The sequence below is a fragment of the Sabethes cyaneus genome, chromosome 2, assembly GCF_943734655.1.
Source record: "Sabethes cyaneus chromosome 2, idSabCyanKW18_F2, whole genome shotgun sequence".
In the NCBI taxonomy this organism is placed as follows: domain Eukaryota; kingdom Metazoa; phylum Arthropoda; class Insecta; order Diptera; family Culicidae; genus Sabethes; species Sabethes cyaneus.
This window is the reverse complement of record NC_071354.1, coordinates 233,179,064-233,204,135: the sequence shown is the minus strand read 5'-3', so window position 1 is coordinate 233,204,135 and position 25,072 is coordinate 233,179,064.

The following is a 25,072-nucleotide window of genomic DNA, read 5'->3' as shown; positions in this document are numbered from 1 at the left end:
TGACGATTTTCGTACATTTTTTAAAAGTTTAGCACTATTCCAGTTTATCACATGTTCACTGCTAATGGCATGCATTGCCACACTGGAGTCATTAGTACGTTTATTTTCGGTTGCAGCTTTATGTTCTTTCACGCGGACTTTAATTTTTCGACGAGTTTGGCCAATATATATCGCCGGGCAATCTTGACACTCGATTTGATAAATTCCCGATTTTTCTTCGGCGGGGACTTTATCTTTCGTGTTACAAAGCAAATCCCGTAGTGTATTACTGCTTTTGTACACTACGTGATACCCATGTCGTTTAAGGCGTTGCTTAATCGGATTGGTGGCTTTCGGGTAGAATGGCATGCTGATTCGTTGTACATCATCTTTCTGCGGTTGTAACGTAGTGACATTTTTCCTGTGTCTCTTGCGCTCATGCAGACGAATTATTTTATCGACAAAATTATTATCGAAACCGTTGATTCTAGCAGCTTCGTATATTTTATCCCTTTCCGTTACAAAGTCCTCTTTCTCCATCGGTATGCTGACAAGGCGGTGTGTCATTGCATGGAAAGCCGCTTGTTGTTGCGCGCCGTAATGGTTTGAATCCGACGTTATGTAGCGGTCCGTGGATGTGGGTTTTCGGTATATGCCAAACTTCAGCGAATTGTCCTCTTTTTTAGTTATTAGCAGATCCAGGAAGGGTATTTTTCCATCCACTTCTTTTTCGACCGTGAACTTTATTGTAGGATGTCGGGAATTTAATAATTCGAGCGTTTGTGAAAGGTGTCGTTCTTTCACGATAGCAAAAACATCATCTACATAACGCTTCCATACTCTCGGAAAGTATTTTTCTTTTTGTAATGCCGCCTCAAAGTCACTCATAAATGATTCCGCCAAGAGTGGAGAGATTTTATTACCCATACTAAGGCCAAATGTTTGTTTGTAAAATTTTTGTCTGAACGTAAAGAAATTCTGGTTCATGCATTGCTCAACTATTGAAACATAGGCTTCGATATGGGTATGTGAAGCTCGGCTTCTTTCTAAATGTTCTCGCAAACTTCGTACTGCTTCAGGAACTGGTACACTTGGAAATAAAGCGCTAACGTCAAATGAAACCATAATCTCTCCCCGTCGAACCGTTACATCTTTAAGTTGTTCAACTAGTTCAATCGAATTTTTCACAGTTGCACCGTGATTAATGGGATATTTCTTCATTTCATCCACCAACCACGCTGCCAGTTTTTCCATGGGGGTGGAGATATTCGATGAGATAGGTCTCATAGCAAGCGGATTTTTATGAATTTTGGGTAAGCAATATAGCGACGCCACTTTTGGATTTGAAGTTAGTAACCGTTTTTCCAACTTTATTTCACCCATTAAGTGAGCTACTTTCTGGCGAGTGCTATTTGCCCCTTCAATCATAGCGTTAAGCGGATCTTTAGGCTTACCGTTCTTGTAAACGTATTCTATATACGGTCCCGAAGAAATCATATCAAGAACACGTGAGTCATATTCTCCCTTATCCATAATAACCACCGCATTCCCTTTATCAGCCCGAGAGTATATGACGTTATGTGTTTTTAATTGCCGAATCGCACACCAATCATTGAACGCTGCATGTCTTTTATTGTTTTGCTGACTAACAGTGCGCATGAGACATTTCTGCACATCATGCCGTACGGCTGCTTTGAATGAACCATCTCTGTATTGGATATAGCTTTCAATGTTGTTTACTATATCAGCCAGCGGTGCGTGCGCTGGAGAGATAGCGAAGTTTAAACCTTTGTTGAGCAAATCCAGCTCTTCTATATTCTATATTGGCCAAACTCGTCGAAAAATTAAAGTCCGCGTGAAAGAACATAAAGCTGCAACCGAAAATAAACGTACTAATGACTCCAGTGTGGCAATGCATGCCATTAGCAGTGAACATGTGATAAACTGGAATAGTGCTAAACTTTTCAAAAATGTACGAAAATCGTCACATTTGAATGCGTGGGAGTCATTACACATCCTCACAGCTGAGCGGCCACTGATGAACGAGGATGATGCTCCAATAGTATCGCCGCTCTTCGGCTTAACAAAGTTAAGTCTGTAGCTGCTCTCATCAACATAATTAGTTGGACTCGGCCCCGTAGATGGGTAACTACTTACCCGAAACCGGTCGGCAAAAAAGGTAATTTTTATACTTTGTAAGAACAAAAAAGTAGTGTCCAAAGACATTTAAGAGTAACAAAAGTATTCTTGACGATTAGCTAGCTACTTACACCAGCAACTGATTTATGCAAGGCTGATGTTTTAAAGTGCCTTTGCATCGCCGTGGGAACCGAAAGAGAAGAGGCACAAAGAAAATCTCTCAATGTTACTTATATGTAAACGATTATTCACCTACAAGATTTAATTTAAATCTAATCTTCTAATACTTTAAGCGGCTTTTGTCGTCTGTAACCAAACCAGACCCTATACAGGATGTTCATGGTTTGCTATGAATCATGTATCAATTAAAGGCAGTTTAGTTATAATTTTTGTTATTTTAACCACTTACGGAGGCTAATTTATACCAACGGTTGTTATAATATGATAAAATATATCAAATTAATGATAACTGTTATTAGAAAATTTGATAACAAAATAACAAGATCTGTTATAATTTTGTTAGGTCCTCCTGATCGGGTTACTCAAAGCTGAAACGAATAGACGTGACCTAAACTACAGCTGGTACGAGCACCTGACGAACACTCTTTTATCCAGGGCCGGATTTGCTGTGAACCTTGGAAAAGAAGTTGTCCCTATAAACATAACAATATTCGTGTATAGATGTCAGTGTCCTGGTTAAAACCCCAGCGAAAACGCAAACCAATTTTGCCAGTTTGTAGTCAAGACAAGCATCAGTAACGTAGTTGCATCTAGCGTTAGAGGTTCGTATTTGGGTGTTTTGGTCCTATATTCCGGTCATCTCCGTTATAGTGAAAGAATCTAGATTATTACAGACAAATAGTGTTTTTTCGCCGAAGTAATAGAAAATTTGTTTGAGTACCGCAGAAGATCTCGTAATCCCTGTTTCGATACATTGTCCGTTGATGAAGTTTTAAATCAAGCTGCAGCCGCCACGCATTTTCAGAGACTAGTCTTGAAACAGCGATATGGATCTGCGTAACTTCTAGTACTTTGCAAAGTCAATATTTAACAAATAATTTGTAAAAGTACCCAACTAAATGTCGTGTTTCTGCAGCCTAGAAGAAAATTGGGAGTAACTTCTTCTTCTGCCGTTCAACAAAGCAAAAAATCAACGTTTTATCGTAAATCCAGCAGAGGAGAAAAGATATCTATCACTGGGTATTTACGTTTTTCAATCGCTCTGTTTTCAGTCCAATAAGTAACGGGTGACAACTAAAATTTTGGAATTTTTTGAGGCCCCTATGCTCCATTACAAACGAGTTCAGAGAGAAATGAGAGTATGTATGTGTTAGCTTTCTCTCTCCTCTTTTTGTCAATATTGTTTGTTTTGTTTATGCTTGCCTTGTTTTGCTTAAAATGACGTCGAAACAAGAAGCATTACGGGAGCGCGTTGAACACTTCAACGAACTGCCACAGAAATCTCGGTAAAAAGTATACGGTACAACATTTAAAAAGCGAATATGTTGCGGCTTCAACTGTTTACCATATCCTAAGATACCCAAGATTCGCCACCAAGGTAGTGGAAGACCAGTCAAAATTACGGACGCAGAAGGACATCGTTCTCTTTCTCGTTTCTTCAACAACAAGCCCTCTGGTTTGGCTATCAATTGAGATGCAGCAGACGAATGTTTGAAGAAAATTTTGATCCCGTTTCTACAAAAACATCATGCAGATGGACAATACGTGCTTTGGCCGGATAGAGCATCATCGCATTACGCCAAAAAACATAATCGTTCCTGAATACCCATTCGATTCCATTTGTACCCAAAAACCACGACCCAAAAAATCTGTCTCAGTGCGAAGATTTCTTCAGGATTTTGAGTTCCTAGGGGTACAAAAATAACTGGAGAGCCACGCATTGCAAACAGTTGATTGGCAGAATCAAGAGATGCATTCGCAAAGTTGACTTGACGGCCGTACAACGCTGCTCTTCGGACATCAAACGGAAGCTTTGCCGAACAGCCAATTACGCACCGCTTTCAAATGTACACTATTTTTTTCAACAATGGATAATGTATCGTAAATTTCGATAAATCAGATCTTCTTCATGTTTCTTTGTCTTTTTTTGACGGCTTGAGAAAAAAAATCCAAAATTTTAGTTGTCACCCGTTATATTCCACTGTCGTCCTTGCCTGGGATGCAAAGCGAACATGAATGTATGGGTATATTTGACCCTAAAAATTTGATTAATTTTCACTAACGCCATTGCAAATTATTTTTTTGCCACCCCCCCCCCCCCTACTTTGGGCCAGAAACTAAAATTTTGGGACAAAAATATTTGCGGTTGAACGGCATGTCTCAGCTCAATGTCGGCAACTTTTTGAATAAAAAATTGATGCATATTTCGAAGGGGTCGTCCAATATTTAGGCATTACTTAAACAACAATTTAAGTAATAACTTTTTGAGTAAACTTTTTTTCACCTTTATGGTTTCAATATATTAAAGATAAACCAATTTCATGTAATTCTTCTGAAAATATGAAACTTGTTGCTTTTACCCATTTTCAGCAATAGACCTTTTATTATAAACGACCCCTCGAATCACATTTCTTCTTGTAACATGCTTATTTCAACAGACAGCTCAATGTGATGTTCTAGAAAATATTTTGCACATAAAAGAGGAATATTTTTGCTGAAGACTGTTTTGCTTTTTCTGCATCAATTAATAAGATATAACTGATTTTAGGTTGAAAACCGTCTGATGAAAAATCCGAATATTTTAGCCATCTGCAAGTATCTGCAATTAGTTTGCATACCGTTTTGTAGGGAATTATTAAAGCTATCTGCCCAAATGTGTATTCCAGAGAATACCTGGGAATACCATGGCTGAGAATACCTGGGAATAGTGCGGATTTTTTTTCATACATTTTATAACTTAATAAATATGCGTCCTAGCGTCAAACAGTCTTCACAGAAAATATGTATTTCAACATACTGAATAGCTTTGTAGAACGTTTGAAAGCAATAAAAAAATCGTGTGCAAAGTTATTAAGTGTAATTGATTTTTAAGTGCTCTTTTTTAACACATCATTATATTTCGCTACCGGTAAGAGATAGATAGTTACTTCATTCAGCAAAGCTGCTTATTTTAGTATGTTCTGCAACTTTTGGAGAAAAAAACTTTTTTTAAAAATTATTTAAGAAAACAAAAGTTTGTATCAGCCTAATAGGTGAATTCATGGTCACCCTAATAGTGCAGGAAGATGCGCTATATTTTATTATTTTACTTCTCCGAAGACACCACGCTGATAAAAATACACATTTTTCATCAGACGGTTTTTAGCCCAAAGACAGTTATATCTTATTATTTAATGCAGAAAAAGCAAAACAGTCTTCAGCAAAAATATTCCTCTTTTATGTGCAAAATATTACTAAGTTATTACTTAAATTGTTGTTTAAGTAACGCCTAAATATTGGACGACCCCTTCAAAAGATGCATCATTTTTTCATTCAAAAAGTTGCCGAAGACTATATTGAGCTGAGACATGCCGTTTAACCGCAAACAATTTTGTCCCGTAATTTTAATTTCTGGCCCATAGTGCCCCCCCCCCCCCCTTTGTAGTTGGCATGAAAAATCGGGAGGCAAAAATAAATTTGTCGGATGTACAGTGGGCTCTACAGCCTAAAAAACTCGAATAATGAGTATTAACGGAACAGAAATGGAAATTTCGAATAACGGAAACAAGGGTAATGTCTAAGAAGCGGTTAAGCCCAAGATTTTGCTTTTCTCTCCCGTGTTCTGGAATAGATTGGCGGAATTATACGTCGCTTTGCACTGGCTAAAATTGTTCCAGATGCTGATTGGTGGCTGCTTGCAAAGAAGTGTTGCGCAGTACAATTCAACGCATGACCTTTTTCCTAGCCGCTCGATTATCACTAATCTAGTGGAGTTCAGTTCAGAGCCTACAACGTATAGAAGGTGGAGCACAGGTTGACATTGTATATACCGACCTCAATCGGCAAAAAAAGAGAGAAAGAAATAGAGAGAGAGAGAGAGAGAGAGAGAGAGAGAGAGAGGGAGAGAGAGAGAGAGAAACACAAAATAAATCGTGGCTCAGTGAATGGAAATTGATGAAAAATGAAACAAAAAAGAGAAAAACAAGAGGGAAATCAGAGAACAGTGAAATGATAAACCGCGCGCATAAAAATGAAGAAAAAAAACGAGTGAAAGAAAAGTAGTGAAAACAAAAAAAAAAGCACGTGTAGGTCAAAAGTAATTTATAATTTTTAAGGCGCCAGAGAAATAGGTAACGAGTGGTCCAAGATCAAGTTGAATGGAGACGACTGACGATGAAGAGAGAAGACGGGACATGAAAGCAAAAAAAGTGACAAAATAGATCGGAAAGAAAAAGAATGAAAAAGCGACACGAAAGGAAAAATAGAACAGAAAACAAGGGAAACCGAAAAGGAAAAGAAGAATAGCAAGAGAGGAAGGAAAACCAATAAACGAGCAAAATGGTAAAAAGAGGGCAGAGAGATACAAAAGGAGAAAAGTGGGTCAGAACGGGATGGGAAAATTGAACAAAAAAAGAGAAAACTAAAAAAACGAACCAAGGAAAGAGGTAAAAATAAAGTGAAAAGAACAGAAATAAGGGAGGCAAAGAAGGAAAACCGGAGAGCAATGGGAAAATAGCGAGCCAAAAACAGAATAAACGGTACAGAGTTTTCGGGTCATCTAAAAGAGGAAAAACGGAACTGATGAAGACTACAAGAGATAGAAGTAAGAGAGTTAGAAACAGACAAATACTAGAAACGAAAAGAAGAAAAAGGGAGAAGATAATACGAAACGGGAATGAAAATCACACAAATTTTAGTGTGAAAACAGGGAAAACAGACGCGAAAATAAGAAAAAATTGGACAGAAAATGAAGAAAAACGGAAAAAAATGTTAGAGAAAGAGAGGAAAAACGGAAGGAAAAAGAAGAAAAGTTAGTGCAAATACCAAGAAAACGGTGCATTGGAAAAGAAAAATGGAAAATAGCGGAAAAACGAGACTAGAAAATAGAAGACTTCGCAGCCGGCTGTTAGAGTAGAGGATAATTACGCGGCTAGTGCAATGATTCTACTGAAACTATCTAGCATGCATCGTCCAGTCGAACATGCGGCGACTGGCTTGGCTTGGCATACGACGGACCACCTTCGTACCTCGAAGTTAACTGGGCGATTCACAATCCGAATTGCAAATGAAACTTCGTGTCCAATTTCAAGGTTAATTTAATGTCCAATGTCAAGTTCCACTCAGGTTAAATTGCATGTCCGATTTTTAGCTTAATTTCAAGTCTAATTCGATTCCAATTTCAAGTCCAATTTCATATCAAAACCAAATAAAACTTACACTCCACATTGCTCCACTCTACTAGCACAGATGTTATAAAGCAGTTGTGGCAACTGATTTAGAACCAATTTCGGTCGTGAATAAGTTTCTTCAACTAAAAGTGCCAAAAGTGTGCTGCTTGGGTAAATTCAAGTCTAGTTTCCAGTTCGATTTGAAATTAGGTTTCGAGGCCAAATTAGTCCAAATTCAAATCTAATTTAATGCTTTCTGCCAAGTTCGATTACAAGTCCAATTTCAACACTAATTTTAGTTCAGGTTTATGGTCATGGTCAAATTTCAACTTGGATTTTAAATTCAATTGCACCCGAAAGTCCGGAGTTTTCAATCTCACCGGTCGGTAGTTTTGTGATAAGTAATAATAGATTCCGTCCGAAACCAGCCAGTTAACATCGAGGTACGATGCTGGTCTAACACGTCAGCCGTCGTATATTTGAATATCGGCTGGGCAGTGCTGCTAGAATCAGTAGAAGCGTTGCACCAGCGCCGTAATGGTCCTGTACTCTAATAACCGACTGCGAAGTCTGTCCATAAACTAGGGTAATGTCTTAAAAGCGGTTAAGCCCAAGACTATGCTTTTCTTTCCCGTGTGCTGGAATAGATTCGCGGAATTATACGTCGCTTTGCGCTGGCTTAGAATTGTTCCAGATGCTTATCGGAGGCTGCTTGCAAAGAAGTGTTGCACAATAGCTTTCAACTGGTCAGCATGACTTTTTTTTGCTAGCCGCTTGATTATCACTAATCTAGTGGAGTTCAGTTCAGAGCCTATCAACGTATATAAGATGGAGTACAAGTTAACATTGTGCATACTGACCTCAAAGCAGCGACTGCGTTAACCATACTAAGTATGTGCTGCTGGCTAATTTCAAGTATTTGGGTGTCCCTGCTACCTTCATCCGGTGTTTGAAATCAGTTTTTGAAATCCGCTGTCTTTCTGTGACACTCGGGAACATCCGAAGAAAGGCCCGAATTACTTTACTTTACTTGATTTTTCGGCGACAATTAGCTTATCGAATCTGGGCCGAATTGCGTCTATTGCCTCCACTCTTCTCGATCTTGGGCTGTCACTATCCAGTCGCAACTAATACCCTCTGTTCTAGTATCCTCGTCAACAGCGCTCATCCAACGGGTACGGTGTCTGCCTCGAAGTCGACGGTCTCTTTCTGTTTCTTTGCTGAATATTGTTTTCGCTGGTCTCTCATTCGGCATCCTTGCTACGTGGCCAGCCCACTGAATAGAAGGCCACAATTCAATGCAGTTATTTCCCACTATAGAAGAATTATTACTAAAGTAAACAAGAACCTGTAATTCATGATGAAAATTGCAAAAGTTCTTCATTCGGCAGTTCCAACGTCTGTCACACTTGGCCGTCTGGTCTCGTAAGCAGCTGCTGTACAATACCTCCAATCTAGCTTTTTTGATTCTTGCCTTCTACAATGAAGACTAAATTGTCTACCTTCAACGGCTCCCGTACCTTGAACCACTTCGGTCTTTGGTTTGTCGTCTAAAGTCTTCATCGCCTCTTTCACAGCCCTCACCATCAGCTCCCATATACCACTCATGTGTGGCGTCCCGGCCACTTTTTTTTTTTGGGAAAATCCATATGCGCGTAATCTTTCACTTGGTACTCGTTAATCTGCATACAGATATTCGCGCGAAGCTCCGAAAGTTTCTGCTGCTCGGGCTACAAATAATGATACCTATTTAGTAAGCCGCTATTGATTCAACCCTGCCAAAAACTATCCAACGGAGGTCGCTGTACAGAGTATCCACGCTGAGAGAGAGTCATGAATGTGTTCGGAATATGCCTCCTGTAGAACTAGCAGGAGGCATTATATGCAAAGTTGACATTTATCTCACCAGGATTTATAGTTTTATTCGCTAACAGATTTATGCCGGTCGTCTTTTTCGTAACACTGTACACTTACTCGGCGACACATTAGACTACCCCACTAACGGGGTCGGGATGGGGTGGGGTGGGTGGAACGACGCGACGACGGGATGTATCATGTGTCCTTAACTAGGAAACCAACATCAGAAGTGCAACTATTTTGCTGTGAGAGCGAGAGAGAGAGAGGGTGCACACACTGGTACTAGGGTAATTCCGTAGGAAAAGCTAGCGAAGCAACACCCAGCAAGTGTAGGGGGTTTAGGAAGCTGCTTTTGAATTCGAATCAAATTGTGAATGTACAGGATAGGGCGACTCGAACTATGGTCATTTTTTAATTATAAAGAAAATTCAATTGAGAAAAAATAGTATTCTATTGACCGACATAAAATTTAATGAACCACGTTTTTATTTCGTCATACATTTCATGAGATTCTACTGAGATGCAACTCATTCTTAAAAAAAAAAGGTTTGGCACTTGCAGAAAAGTAGAAACCCGGTTTAAACTGCATTTTTAAACCATTCCAGCTCAATCATTAGGTTTGTATTTTGTGTTTTGCGTGGAGTTGGAGTATCCAATTTTTACTTTCGACTCTGAATTTCCTGTTACCCTAACGTAAACCCTAACCATAAAACTGGAACTAAACTGGAAAGTACACATTTATGAGACAACTACTTTGCTCCGCCACTTGTTAGGTTCGGATTTCGCTTCTTTTCCCTAACTGTATACACATACCTACTTGAAATTATGTGACGGGTTGCGAATGGATGACACGTTGCTAGTTGCTACTATGTAGATTCAAGTCAAAGTTGGTGTAGGAGAAAACAGAAAAGTTAGCTGCAGTTAGGATTTCAAAGAACAGTTACTGGGAATACATAGTTTTCTTTTCTTCTTCTGCAAGACGGAGTTGTTAGAAAGTTGACAAAGTAAACGGTGTCACTCTACTTGGTCTCGAGTGTTGGAAAGGAAAAAATCTTTGCCATCACATGCCACACTCAGACGCCATCCAACAATCTTTTCTAATGTGGCGTGAAAGCATCGGCAAATTTTGTTCGCTGTTCGAGCGAGAGTTTTTCCGGTAACAATATCAGCACTTTGGCAACAAACTTACACATCTGTTGTGTGTTAGGTACTAATTACCTTGGCATTGCAAGGACCTAATGGCTAAACTGGTATCACGAACAATCATAGCTGTAACCAACTAAATAACGTATGTTACTTATCGTTCTAACCACGCTTCGATTTATTTCGCGCAACCAAAATGCGGCGGCTTCAAAAGTTCAAATCCACTTCCTGCTGTCCCGACGATGCAACACAGTGCAGTGCAATGCGGTGCAACGGTTCGTGATTCCGCTGGTTCTTGATAAAACAAATGAATCAGTCGAGTTGAGTCGGGCCTCGTGCTGTTCGGAAACAAAGCCCATTATCCACTCATCCACTGCTGATAATCGGCCATTAAATCGAAAGGGTAGCTCACGGCCAGCCAGCCGGCCGGCCGGGCCCGGTACCGAAATCCGTGTGACACAACGTGTTTTGCACGTTTTGATGTGACCTCGATAGTAAAGTGATTCCATTTAGCGCTCTCTGCCTCTATCTGATGGGATCTCTTAACATTTCCGAATCGTTGTCACCGGTAACCGGTCGCCGGCTGCTGCATGTCTCTGTCCAAAATGATAAAAGCTCTCCAGCTCAGTGCATTTTCCTGCCGTGAACCATTACCAAAATCTGAGGCTTAACAACCGGCGCAAAGTGTGTAAAATTTCATCGGCACCGTTGCAGTAATTGATTGGCGTTCCGAATAAATTTCATAAGTAACACTCATAAAGTAAAGCCCGGGTATCCGGATAACAACATTACGTAGCAGTTTAGGTATGTTAGTGAGGGTAAATTGAATTTTACTTCGCTACCGTTGAGTTGAGGCCCGATCCGCCTGGAATTCAATGGAAACTAATTATTTACACCACAGTGATAACGCTTCGAAATTAAGCTGCCATCACCGTTTTTCGAAAAGGACAATGCGAAGAGGACTACCCAGACTGACTGGCTCGTGCCGCCACAAAATCGGTGTTGCGTGGCAGGCGCATCACAGCATCAGCGGAGCATCAGATTAAAAGAGACATATTTCCGACTGGCACTTTGGCAGCTTCGGAAGATAGTAGTGCCATGGATCATCGCACATCGGCTGCGATTGAAAATTGGATCGACGAAGCTTTCCCCTCCGGGGATACGGAGCTGTGCTGAGCGCGACAATAGCCTTATGGGTGGCTTCACCTCTGCTCATTTATGCGGATTGATCAATCAATAATTAAATATTTGCACGGTCTAAATTAAATTTCAATTTCGCTGCGAAGCGGGGGTGAGCGATCGATTTAAGTACCTTCTGCTGTAATCCTGTGATATGCTATGAGAGTACAGCAGAGAACAGCTTGCCTGTTTTGGGATGGAAATATTTGATTCCTTCGGCAGCAGTAAACCCAGTAAACAGAAGAGGCAAACGACAGTCAACTGGTCGCACGGATGCAAAGTGTTTGATACTTGTACTGAAGCAATGCAATATGAGCAAATAAGATTTGCCACGAGGCAAATGTGGTCTTTTTGATCTGGTCCACTTCTGGTTTGAATTCTAATCTTTCATATTTTGGAAACATTCTTTTCAACTAGAGATAAAATTTTGTTCTTGAATGTATTTCCATAGCATATTTTTAAGAACAAAATTATCCTTTTAAGCAAAAAAATGTTTATGAAATTTTCAATTTGACATTTTTTTTTTGAATTATCGTATAGGATTGAGCCGAAGGTTGTAGCCGTTGTAAGCCGAGTGGTTCTCCAGATATAAAAGACTTTCAATGAATATGATTCTTTTTCGTGAGATAGAGATCATAGAACACTTGAAAACACTTTGGATAAGCACATTTCGAGCACACCAGTCGTTAAGGTCATTCAGATTCAGATGTCACTGAATCACCTGCAATTCAGCTGTCGAACGTACAATAAGGTAAAGCTTTAGATCATCAAAATAAATTAAATATCGGCCTGATGGTATAACCTTACAGACGTCGTTCAAAAATAGTAAAAATAGCCAGGGTCCCAGATTACTCCCTTGGGGTACGCCCGAGTAGTTTGTGATGCATTGTGATTCATGACCGACTATTTTAATAGATTAAATACGACTAAGAAGGTCTGCGTTTGTGATTGATTCGCACATTTTATCAGCACAATCGACTGCCCTGACAATGTTGTTAAGTGTTAATGGTAAGTGCGGAAAGAATATCTTCGTTCGAAAATCGAATGTTTCGAAAGTTTAGCACATTATTCGGAATATCATGGATGGCATAATCAATCTGAGTCTGATTATCTGATCAATCTGAGCTAATCAAGCTGATTAACTGAAACAGTTGAAAATACACTCGAAAAGTACTTAGCAAGAAGTGCCACTTGGTGATACTGGAAGTTTCGTTTGCTAAAAACATACTGAAGACCGTGTTCTTTGCACTACTCATTTAGAAAAAACCAGAAGCGTCTTGAATTTCAAACCCGATATACCGTGACCGTCCCGAATTCTGCGCATTTTTCTTTATATAAGTATTTTTTAACATTGTGTATAACTATGATCATTGCATTATTTTTTATAAATGTCTGTTGAATATTACGCCATTATTCACACATGGGTCATAATATTTGAGAGCGAAATAATTTAACGTGAAACTGAAAGTATTTTATATGGCAGAAAACATTGCCGTTAGCACCAACGCTAAGATTGTCCTTCTAGAAAATTAACACATTTATGATCGAAATTCTTTGCAATGATCAAATTACTCAGCATAATTAGAAAGAGTAATTAGTTTTAGACAAAAAGAGTAATTGTATGCATTGCTTTTCTTAGAAAAATGCGATGCAATAATGCGCAGATTTAGGCACAGATTTTTTATTCATGTTCCTAATTCTGCGCAGTAATGTATCCTACGAAGAAATCGCAAAAGAATACGCAACCTCACGCAAATGACTGTGGTATAGGCATGAAAATTCAAGTAGAATCTTTAACTAGCATTGATTGGAATCCTGTGCTGTGTCTCGGGTCCAAACCTACGAGCGCCAATTCATGAAACCATGTCTTCTATTTTTTTTAATGTCAAACCTCATGGGGCTGTCAGAGAGTGGGCAAGTGATTTCTATATGAAAACACAATTTTTAGTATTAGTCTAAAGTGTATTGTTCAGTATGCAGAAAACCCGAATCAATTCGCCCTTCACGTTATCGAGAATAAAATATTTAAAATGAGGCAATCAAAATGATAACAATATTGTCACCCGGACAGCACAAGAAGGTCGGATCATGGATTTAATTATGGTGATGGCTAATGCCGAATTTTTTAATGTGCTTTCAGCGTATAAAGACATAAACAGCATGGTAGAAGTATTTATTTTCACTTTTTGGGTACCCAGAATTAGGAACATGGACAAGAAAGTGCGCAGAATTAGGCACCGTGGATAAGTTTACAAAACGAAAAATATACTCAATTGTTGGTCGACTTATAATTCCTATATTTTTTACCAGATACTATAGACCGTAGCACTACACGTTGCTGCTATTCACGTTGTAAATTCAAATCTAGAATACTTAGAATAGCGGAAAAATCATAAAAATGTCTTGACTGCGCAGAATATGGTACGTTCACGGTAGTATGTAACGCGTGTTTAGGAAAGAGTAATCGGTTATACCGATATATACATTGCAAATTGTAATTGTACAGTAGATTGCAAATCACTCTGGAGAATAAAGTTGTTAACCTGCAATATTTTTCCAAAAGAGGGAGGTGTTGTTTAGTGACATTTAGTAACATTTAGTAAACAACAACGTTATACGTAAACAATCAAAGTTCAAATTCAATCATGCAAATGAAGCTATATAAACTAGAGCAATGTCCACTTCTTGAACTTTAGTTATCAAATCCGCCTCTTCACACGAGATTTCGACTTAAACGTCACTACAAGGAAGATAGCTACCATTTGTAGATCATCGACGCGATGTCAAAACGTCGGATTTATAGACCAAACTCGTGTTTTTAGTCTTTAACCTAGAAATGCGATCAGGCAATAATATTATTATTTTTTTGAAACGGTGGTTCTACAATTGATGGAGGGACGGTAGGGCACAGTAATAATTTTTTTTATTGGAATGGAGGGAAAGGTACATGGGTACTAGCGAGCCACATGCCCTGGCGGGTGTTGTGGGTTCGAATCTGGTTATGATCTTAGATTATAGCTTGGTTCGACGCATGCAGTCGTTGTGATTCCTACCTTTTGTCCAATGCTGGAAGGTGCATTGGACAAAAGGTAGGAATCACAACGACTACTTGTTAAGCGTAGCTACCAATAACCCCCCCCCCCCTTCACCTTCCCGCTCTTTCCCGTCCATTCCAAAAAAAAAATCATTACTTTCCTTTACCGTTCCTCCATCAATTGTCGGATTTATGAAAAACCATCAATTTGAAAGCCATCAAACCATCAATCTGTATAGTTGTAATCTGTATGCACACATCCTAGGGTGCCGGTCGCACTCACGAACTGTTGAATTTGCTTACCTCGTGAGCGGGCTGTGCAGAAAGACGCTACTGGAGAAGAAAAAATTGGAAAGAGCTTGGAAAAACTATCTAAGCATTGCCACGAGGGAGAAACCGGCTAAGTGTCGACGAGCGTGGAATGAGTTGACGACCATCCTGAGGAGAAAAAGGAGTCCCCACAAACGGTAACAGCGTCCCGGCTTCCGATCTCGAGAAGATCCGGCGAGAAATTGTACAGCTGAAGGCAACCTCCACAAAGCACCAAATCCAAGCAGAACACTTTAAAATTGACAAAGAACCACAAGTAACGGCACTTCATTGGATAATTTGAAGGATCTGGAGATGGACTACCGAAGGAGTGGATGCAAGCTTTGGTTTGTCCGATTTACAAAAAGAGCGACCGGCTCGATTACTGTAATCATCGCGGCATTACGCTGATCAGCGTCGCCTACAAGCTGCTCTCCCAGATCTTGATACGTCGTCTATCCCCAATAGTAAGAGATTTCGTAGGTATCAGGCGGTCTTTCTGAGGACCCGTTCTACTGCGGGTCAAATGTCGGGGAAAGGTCGCGAGTTCAATGTTCCCACAAACAGCTATAGGAGATAATGTTCAATAATGACTTTCTGAACAAATTGACGCAGCTTATCAAAGTTACCCTGAAGCGAATGATATGTTATGCTCATCCCTTTGAATCGCGCAGAGGGTTGCAGCAGGTGGGTGGACGGTCCTTTACGTTATTCAACATCGCTATTTAAGGTGTGATTTGGCAAATGGACATCGAAACGAGAGGAACAATCTTCGACAAAAGTAGCGAACTCCTACCCTTCGCCGATTGTTACTAGAAACCTCAGGTGATGACGATTGTTTAAAATGATTCATTTTTTCTTGACGCTAAGCTGCACTAGGATATTGGAATGATACCCTGCGGTTAAACGTAGTTCTACGTCAAAATAATAATCTTTACAACCTTTATAAAAGCATGCGCCGTCTTTCAGGCTCTCATTACTGGCAGAGCTGAATTATTTTTAGGCACAAATTATGCCTCGTTCCTGTTTATTTCTTACTCACTACTATCCATTTACTTGCCTACTCCCTTAGCGTCAATTTTTCTAGCTAGTCACCCAGTTAAGGCCCAAACAGAATGCTGCGTCAACGGAAGCGTCAACGTCAATTTGACAGTAAACACATGGGAATACTGTTAGAATAACGCTGACGGATGTGCTAGTGCTACGATCCTCCCAAGCAACAATGTGAGATTTATTGTACTCTTATGGTGGTCTTCAAGACCAATTTTGGTCTTAAATGCCATCATAAGAGTGTAATAAAACCCAAATTGTTACTTGGGAGGATCGTAGCACTAGCACCGCCATTCTTCTGTACCCTAAGAGACCCTGGCTGCGAAGTCTGTCAAATAAAAACAGAAGGTAAAGTTTCTCAACCGGAATGTAGCACCTACACTTTGCTTTAAAAGTTACAAAGTTGCCCTAAGGATTGTACGAAAGGGCGATGTAGGATTTCAATAGTGAGCAGGCACGCTACGGTTACATTTCGCGAAATTCAACTCTTCTTTTGTTTCTTGTTGCTGAGTGAATTAGCCAAAACACCGTCCCAAAAGGCACATAATTATCATAGCATTTAGGCTCCAAATAAATGTTTCAAGCCAATTCTGAATATCATCCATCAATCGGCCATTTTTAAAAGTCACCAAGTATTCATTGATAGATAAAATTTAAGTTTTTTTCAGCTGAAAATAAATCGAAGAATCGAAGTAATATCAGCAACAGCAAATTTGTTTCAGAGAATTCTACAGTATTGTAGCTTAGTAGTTTGAGGTGAACGCCACAAAAGTAGCACGTATTTGGCGTTTTAGGTACGATTAACTAAAAATTTGAACAAAGTGATAGATCGAGAAAAAATACATTTAACCTTCTTTAAATTTGTTCGTGGCCCTTAAAAGGGCCGTTAGTAATAAATACCGATGACACCCCGTTAGGCATACGGACGTTAGGCATACAGACGCGAGGCATAGTACGCTAGGCATAATGGATATAAGGCATACGGATACAAGGCATATAGACGCCAGGCCGAATAGACACGAGGCCGAATAGGCGCGAGGCCGAATAGACGCAAGGCCGAATAGACGCGAGGCCGAATGGATGCGAGGCCGAATGGACACGAGGCCGAATGCATACTAGGCAGAAAGATACGATGGCCTAAAGATGTGCAGAGCAAAAGCAACACATATAGCATACGACGTGACATGCGGTTAATCCTCCGCTCCGTTAATCCAAAATTGATCCAATTACCGATTGGCTCAATGTAATATGCCAACCGTTTGTTTATTAAAAAGAACAGAATGATTTCTTTGCAAAACACAGTGTCGTTTAAAACACCGAAAACACGTCAGTGGTGAAATAATAACTTTAACTATTTTCCATTTTCGATTTTTTTTGTGTTTAGCGGTATTGGGTTTAATGTTCTAATATCCAAATTTTATTTTTTTGTTAAGAAGTACCCTCTGCAATAGTTCCACGACATTAGCCCAAAACCCACTAGCCCGAATGTAACATAACGAATGGCTTCGTAACCGCAAGGTTGCAGAATTTGCTTGATGAGCGAATCTTTGAAGAAACAAAACCATTTTACTTAAAGACGGGATTATTCTCAGGTCTCAGGTATATTATCCCAATGATGTTCCTTATAGAGTTAATATACTGGTAAGAGGAGCTGTTGAGAATGCACCAACCAAGGATGATAACCTCATGCGGCCTCGCCAGAGTTATATAATTGCATATTGATACAATTAGATGTAATAATCTTATCGAATACTTACTTATCTAAACTGAAATGATTCCTTTAAAAGTATCAAATATTCGCAGCCCGACTACGCCTTCAATCCTCTAGGAAAACTTGTTATCTATAAGTTACTTTTTTATAAAAATATATTTCGTGAATGTTACTTTTAGAAACGCAATTATTAACTTTTACCTGATGTTGTGAAGTCTGTTGTTAAAAAAGTTAAGGTTAAGTTTTGAAACGGAGTGTAGCACCCACGCTTTGCTTTCGGTTTTATTGAATCCCAAGAATACTAAAGAACACACAACACACACAACAATGGCGATTTACCTGATTATTAATTTTTTTTTTTAGATTATAGTCACTTTAACCAGTTTTGAGTCATTCGTGACTTCTGCGGGGTTGGGATTTGAACCCGGGTCCTCGGCGTGAGAGGCGTGAATGCTAACCACTACGCCGGGACTGACCCCTGATTATTAATTGTTATGTAAACTTTATTTGAAAACTAGTCGCGCTCTAACCTAATTTATAAATGCTTTAACATAAGATCATCGCTTATTCAGTGTGATAGCCACAAAAAGCGGCTTCGCCGCTTTAAATTTTTCAAAAGTTAAATCGATGCGAGGACTAGGGAAAACTAACTAGGGGTCGGTAGACCTAGGAAAACGAATAGACCTAGACAGATGTGATTTCTGCAGGGGGGCTGCCCCCCCGCAGCGGCCGGCGCTTCCGACGGCGGGTCACCGGCGAACACTCGCCGTTGCCTGCGGCCGGCTCGCCCTGAATCATCTAGGAAACACGTGATACTAACATGGTAAAAAGGTTTCAAATCTTATGATAAGCATAACTTGCTTAACTGAGCTTACTTTTGTCACCTCAATTTAATTGAATTAACGAATACGCCTCAAATGTTTTTAGCGATCAATTGAGAAAATTGTCGTATATTCGGGTTACTGTCACATTTAGGCAAGTGCCCTTCTGTAACACCTCCGTTACCAAAAAATCACAGAAAATGAAATTCGCGTTAGACAAAGATTTGAATTGGATCTATCACGCTGTATAAAACTTCGAAATGAAATTCAAAGCCAGATGACGCACCCTGTGCCAGCAGAACACAACTGTGTTTTTAGCTTGAAAAACAGAAAGCGGCTTTGTCGTCGATGTGAGAACTAGGAAAAACTAACTAGGGTCAGTAGTCCGAGGAAAGCGAACCGGTTCGCCCTGAATCATCTGTTTGCAGCATCTGGCTAGTAAGCTGACTAACCACTTCGGTTCCTCATCGTTGTGTAGGTGATCTAATGTCTATTCGGCCTCGTGTCCATTCGGCCTCGCGTCCATTCGGCCTCACGTCCATTATGCCTTTTGGAAATATGCCCTCCCTCCAGTATGCCTCATATCCATTATGCCTGACGTCTGTATGCCTAGCGTACTATGCCTTGCGTCCGTATGCCTAACGTCTGTATGCCTCGTGTCCCGTCCCCATAAATACCATCAAAGCCAAAGCACGTTCATCGTAAATATGACGTGCCAGTCGGATGTCCTTTTGCCTTGAATGGCAACAGACACGCAGGTTATCGACATCGATTCACGTCATTTGGATCCGACTTACGGGTTTCCTAGAAATATCGAAATCTAGAGGCTCACTCTTAGTTTTGAGCCCGAACGAGCAACAGCGAGTAAGGACAGCCTGCGTCCCGGACGATCGAGTCGGCTACAGGAATTTATTTTTACGCAACCGATCACTACCAGTGTGTACCAGTGTTTTGTTTCCGATCCATCAAACAATCTACAACCATGTTAACCATGGTACTGTAAACATTGTCTCTATCATACCAAACATTCTTTCCATACAAGTTATCGTTATCGTTATCGTTATCGTTATCGTTAAGTAAAGTTAAGTCAACACGAATTATTATCTGACTTGGTTGACCGTCGGTGAAATATCGAAATTTTGTCTTATATTGCGACTCTTTTTCAGCTTTCGTCTGACGTATTCTGCACGCCCAATGACATGGATGTTGCCTTCCAAGGCACCAACCGTCTGCGGTAGACCGGCGTCTACCAGAGACTTCTCATAGTCTTACAAAAAACGGCCGTATAGTTTTATATCGCATGATTTTGGAGGCCAATTCACGGGTTCATTATATTCCAGGCGCCAAACGTTTTTGTTTGGCAATAACTATGGCAAACTGTGACACAATAATTATCGACCTGAGTGATCTTTCTGTTGCGTCACATCTACCGCTACCGAAAAGTTCTGGCTCTATTTGTCGAAATTAAATCCACTGATATCGAGTGATGACGTAAAGACGATCGTATCGCGCTGCCTGAACATTGCCGAGTCAAGTGACGTTGTTCGCTTAGTTCCCAAAGGAAAAGATGTGTCGACTTTGTCGTTTGTTTCTTTGAAAATTAGACTCGATCCTGATAGACGGGACGCCGCTCTGAATCTTTCATCATAACTTGCTGGTTTACTGTTCCGTGAGTTTATTGATCAGTCAAAAAACTTGGACTCGCGCCTGGAACCTACTGCTTCACGAATGGAGGATGCTGTTGCAATGAATTAAATACAACGCGATGTTTGGGGGACGGTGTACAGTAATTCTATGTTACAGTACTGTGTCACGTATTCTAATGATATCGTCGTCTGTTATCAGAACGGCAGGGGATTGAGGACAAAAGTGGACGATATCTTCTTGACTTCTTGTGATTGCTGTTTTGATGTCATCATATTGACGGAAACCGGACTCAACGACTTCATTAATTCTGTGCAGCTGTTCGGCGAAAGGTTCAACGTTTTTCGCTGCGATCGTTCGTCCCGTAATAGTGAGAAGCGGAGCTTTGGAGGTGTATTGATCGCTGTCGCCACGCAGTACCCTTGCGTTGCCCTCACGTCAGCACAAGCAAGTAAGTTAGAGCAAGTCTGTATTACCGCGAATATTCATGGGTTGAAAATTTTATTTGGTGCTGTGTACATTCCTCCCGACAAAAGCCAGGATCCTCATGTTATTGAATCGCACGTTTCTTCTATTCGTGAATTGTGCGAAAAAACCTCTCAACTGATGCTATACTCATTTGCGGTGATTATAATCAACCACCCATTGTTTGGGAATACAATGACGACAAGATAAATCACACTAATACATCGCAGCTTCCCACTGCGAGTGCGGTTTTAGTTGACGGAATGGATTTCCTCAGCCTCCAACAAGCCAACTTGAAACGTAATCATCTCGGAAGGGTGCTTGATTTAGTTTTTTATTCTGCTGACCACGTTGTATCCGTTTACGAGTGCGTTGCACCATTACTTTCTGTTGACTCTCATCACCCCCCATTATTGATTTCGTTACCCGCTTTAAATGACCACTCCGAGAATCATACACCTTCAGAAAATGAACGACGAAAATTAAACTACCGCTAAATAGATTTTGGCCTGCTCTCTGAACATTTACTTAACTATAACTGGGAGAATCTTCTTGAACTGAGCGAAGTGGATGACATGGCCAATTTATTCTATAACGCTATTAACCGGTGGCTTCAATCAAATTTGCCTTTTGTTAAGCAACGTTCCACACCGCCCTCGAGTACTAATCGTTTACGAGCCTTAAAACGTTCGCGCAATACTTGTTTACGTAAATACCGACGCCGTAAATCCGCAGAATTAAAACGTGAATATAAACGCACCAATGACGAGTATCGTCAGCTCAACGCCTCCCTGTATAAGTCATATGTTCTCCGTGTGCAAACTAACCTGCGAAGAAACCCGAAAGATTTTTGGAGTTTTGTAAACTCGAAACGCAAATGCAATTCTATTCCCGCCAACGTACATCTTGATGGCTCAGAATTGTGCTCCACTACAGACTCCTGCGAAATGTTTGCATCCTTCTTCTCTTCGGCATTTGCAAATGAGTTCACCTCCGACGCAGAAGCTGGTTTGGCTGCAATGAATGTTCCCGAAGGACTAGTCGACCTTGACACTTTCGAAATTACTCCAGGGATGATTGTTGAAGCAGCTCGTTGATTGAAGCGATCATATTCCCCCGGACCTGATGGAATCCCAGCCGCTATTTTTTGTCGCTGCGCATTTGAGTTATCCGTACCACTTTGTTGTATTTTCAACAAGTTTTTTGCACAAGGAAAATTTGCTAGTATTTGGAAGCGACCCTTTATATTTTCCGTTCATAAGAGTGGCGATCGTCGGAATGTTAGGAACTACAGAGGAATTACCAGCTTGTCTGCAGCTTCCAAACTTTTTGAAATTATTGTGGGCACTGCCATGCTTAACCGTATCAAAAATTATATATCAGCCCACCAGCACGGGTTCATGCCTGGCCGATCGGTTTTCACCAATCTACTCGACTTTACCTCCTTCTGCATCACGCAACTTGAAGAAAAAGCACTGACATAAAAACTGCATTGGACCGGATCGATCATCGCATCCTTCTACGAAAATTGCATCGTTTGAGAGCCTCAGAGCAGCTATTGGCTTGGCTTGAATCATATTTACGCGAAAGAGTCTTGCAAGTCAAGTTAGAATCTACTGTTTCATCTGTGTTTACAAATAAGTATGGTGTTCCTCAAGGAAGCAATATGGGGCCCTTGCTGTTCATATTGTTTTTTAATGATGTAGTTATGGTACTAGAAACTGGGTGCGCACTTATCTACGCTGACGATCTTAAACTGTTTCTTACCGTGCGACTGTCGTCGCACTCCAAAGATTGTTAGATGGCTTCGTGAATTGGTGTAAGATCAACTACTTGATAGTGAGCACAGCAAAATATGAGGTAATAACGTTTCATCGCACTCAAAACCCTATCACCTTTGACTACAATATAAATGGAAATACTCTCCGGAGGGTAGAGCAAGTTAGCGACCTCTTACTCGACTCCAAACTTATGTTTAACGCTCACCGTTCTGCTATTATTTCCAAAGCATCCCGACAGCTAGGATTTATCTCCAAAATCGGAAGAGATTTTAAGGACCCTCACCGCTTGAAATCTTTATACTGTGCACTAGTTCGTCCTTTGCTTGAAAACGCCTGCGTGATTTGGCAACCACATCAGCTCACCTGGATTCTAAGAATCGAACGCATCCAAAGACGATTTATCCGTATTGCCCTCAGAGAGTTGTCTCCCTCCTTATCGTGAACGTTGTCTTCTGCTCGGTTTGGACACACTAGAACGGCGCAGAAAAGTTCAGCAGGCAACGTTTGTAGCAAAAAATTTTAACAACGACATTGATTCGCCGATGCTGCTTTCAAAAGTGAATTTCCGAGCATCTCAAAGATCTCTGCGAACTCCGGCTTTATTGCGGAATTTCATCGAACCACGTTTGGGTACCACGAACCAGTGACGTCATGCATCCGGATGTTCACTCGGGTTGAAAAACTACACGAATTTGGAGAGCCTACTCGAATTTTTGTTCAAAAATGGTCAAGAACTGATGCTTTGTAAGAGTTTGTGTGACCTTCATTAAGACATTGTCAGATGAATGTATCAAATAAAATAAATAAATAAATAAATAAATAAACTATGGTACGGACGGTGTGGCATGTTGCACCGTCTTGTTGAAACCATAGCTCCTCTCATTAGGGGCACTCAATTGTGGCTCAAAAAATTGGTAATTAACTGTTGTTCTGGTCGGCATAATTAAAAAAAAGGGTGTAATGATTTCCCCGGCCCGTATGGAACTCCAGTGACTTTCTCGGGATGCAATGGTATTCGACAATAGAGACACAATTATTCCTTTCGGAATCTTTACGAGCAGCCAGGCTGCACTACGGGCTCTCAAGTCCACTAAATTTGCATCTAAATTAGTTAGGCAGTGCAGCGCAACTTTAAGGCTCTTTCGCCAAAAAAAGTTTCATTATTCTGGGTGCCTGGACACTGCGGAATCGAGGGTAATGAGCTTGCTGGCAGCCTAGCGAGACAAGGATCTGCGCAGCAGTTCATTGGTCCCGAACTGTTTCTGAGTACCTACCTGCATATTCACTGTCAAAAGAGAATTACTGACCTGGGAAAAGCTTGAAATAGCATCCAGTTGGTATCATGCGCAGGGCTGTAGACTAGCTAAACAGTTTATCTGCCCTGACCCTGTAGGGTGAAAACTACTTACCTTAACGCGTAGTGAACTGCGCACAATCACGGGACTCCTCACCGGATGTTATCCATTTATCATTTAAATAGAATTGACAAGGTCCTCACCGACATTTGTCGCTTTTGCAACTTAGAACTAGAAAGTTCAGCGTACTCGCCCTAATCCTGTGGAGCTCTTGCGTCTTCCAGGTACGGCTTCTTCGGAAGCTACCTATTAACTTCATACTCGGTATGGAAATTCCGTCCATCAAGAAGGTTATTGGTTTAATTAACTATGATAGTATCTAATTGGGGTACAGTCTTACAACCTAGCTCAACTCCTTCACAGGGTATGAGCAATTCATAACAGCAATCGGGGCCTGTTACAAAAGACAGTCTTCGAGACTGTCACAGCGGCATTTTTAAACCCAGTGCCCTTCTGGCATGCAAAAAAAAATCTTTTCGGAGCCGCATCGATGGACAGCTTTTTTTTGTGCAATTCTTGCACGAGTGGAATTTGGAAAGCCTGCAAACCGAAATCATTCCGCAAAATTTTCCCTTAAAATGAATTGATGTAACTCCAATTGTTGAACACGATGCCAAATGGATTCATTGCCACTTGAAACTTTGTACTTGAATAAAAATATCCTTTGCAAGTAAAAGTTATAAGTAAAAGTTATGAGTGTGAAAGAAGTTAAACAATTTAATCAGTAAAAAAGAAAGAAAATAGTGAAGCCTTATTCAGAGACGACCCAGCTGCTGACTGAAACTCTTCAAAATGTTTTCCAAATTTAGCTTAACACTTCAGGGCACAATAATTGAACGATAGTGTTTCTTCAGAATGGCTTACTGTTCGTCTGTTGTTTCCAGTGTTGTTATTCATCAGCGAACAGTCTTACTAAACCACTAACTAAAATTGTATAAGTCTCGCAAACAAACAACTTTTCTTTATATATTGCTCTATATATAAACAAGAAAAAACCTAATTTAGTTGGAACAGTGGTTTTATAATTTTCCGAGCGTTTTATCAAAACTTTTCCGCAAAACTACAATAAAATTAACTTTTTATTATACTGGTGCCACCAACCCGAAACAAGCAGACTTCAGTGGTCGACCACACGGGGTGTATATTTTCCGGAATCAGCTGACGATTGACGTCAGTGGTGCTGCTGCTGTGCATCGTAAAGTTGTACCGCCCTCGGGTTATTAGGTACGTCGGCGGACGACGTCGACGACCGAAACATTGATGGTGTGTCCTATCGAA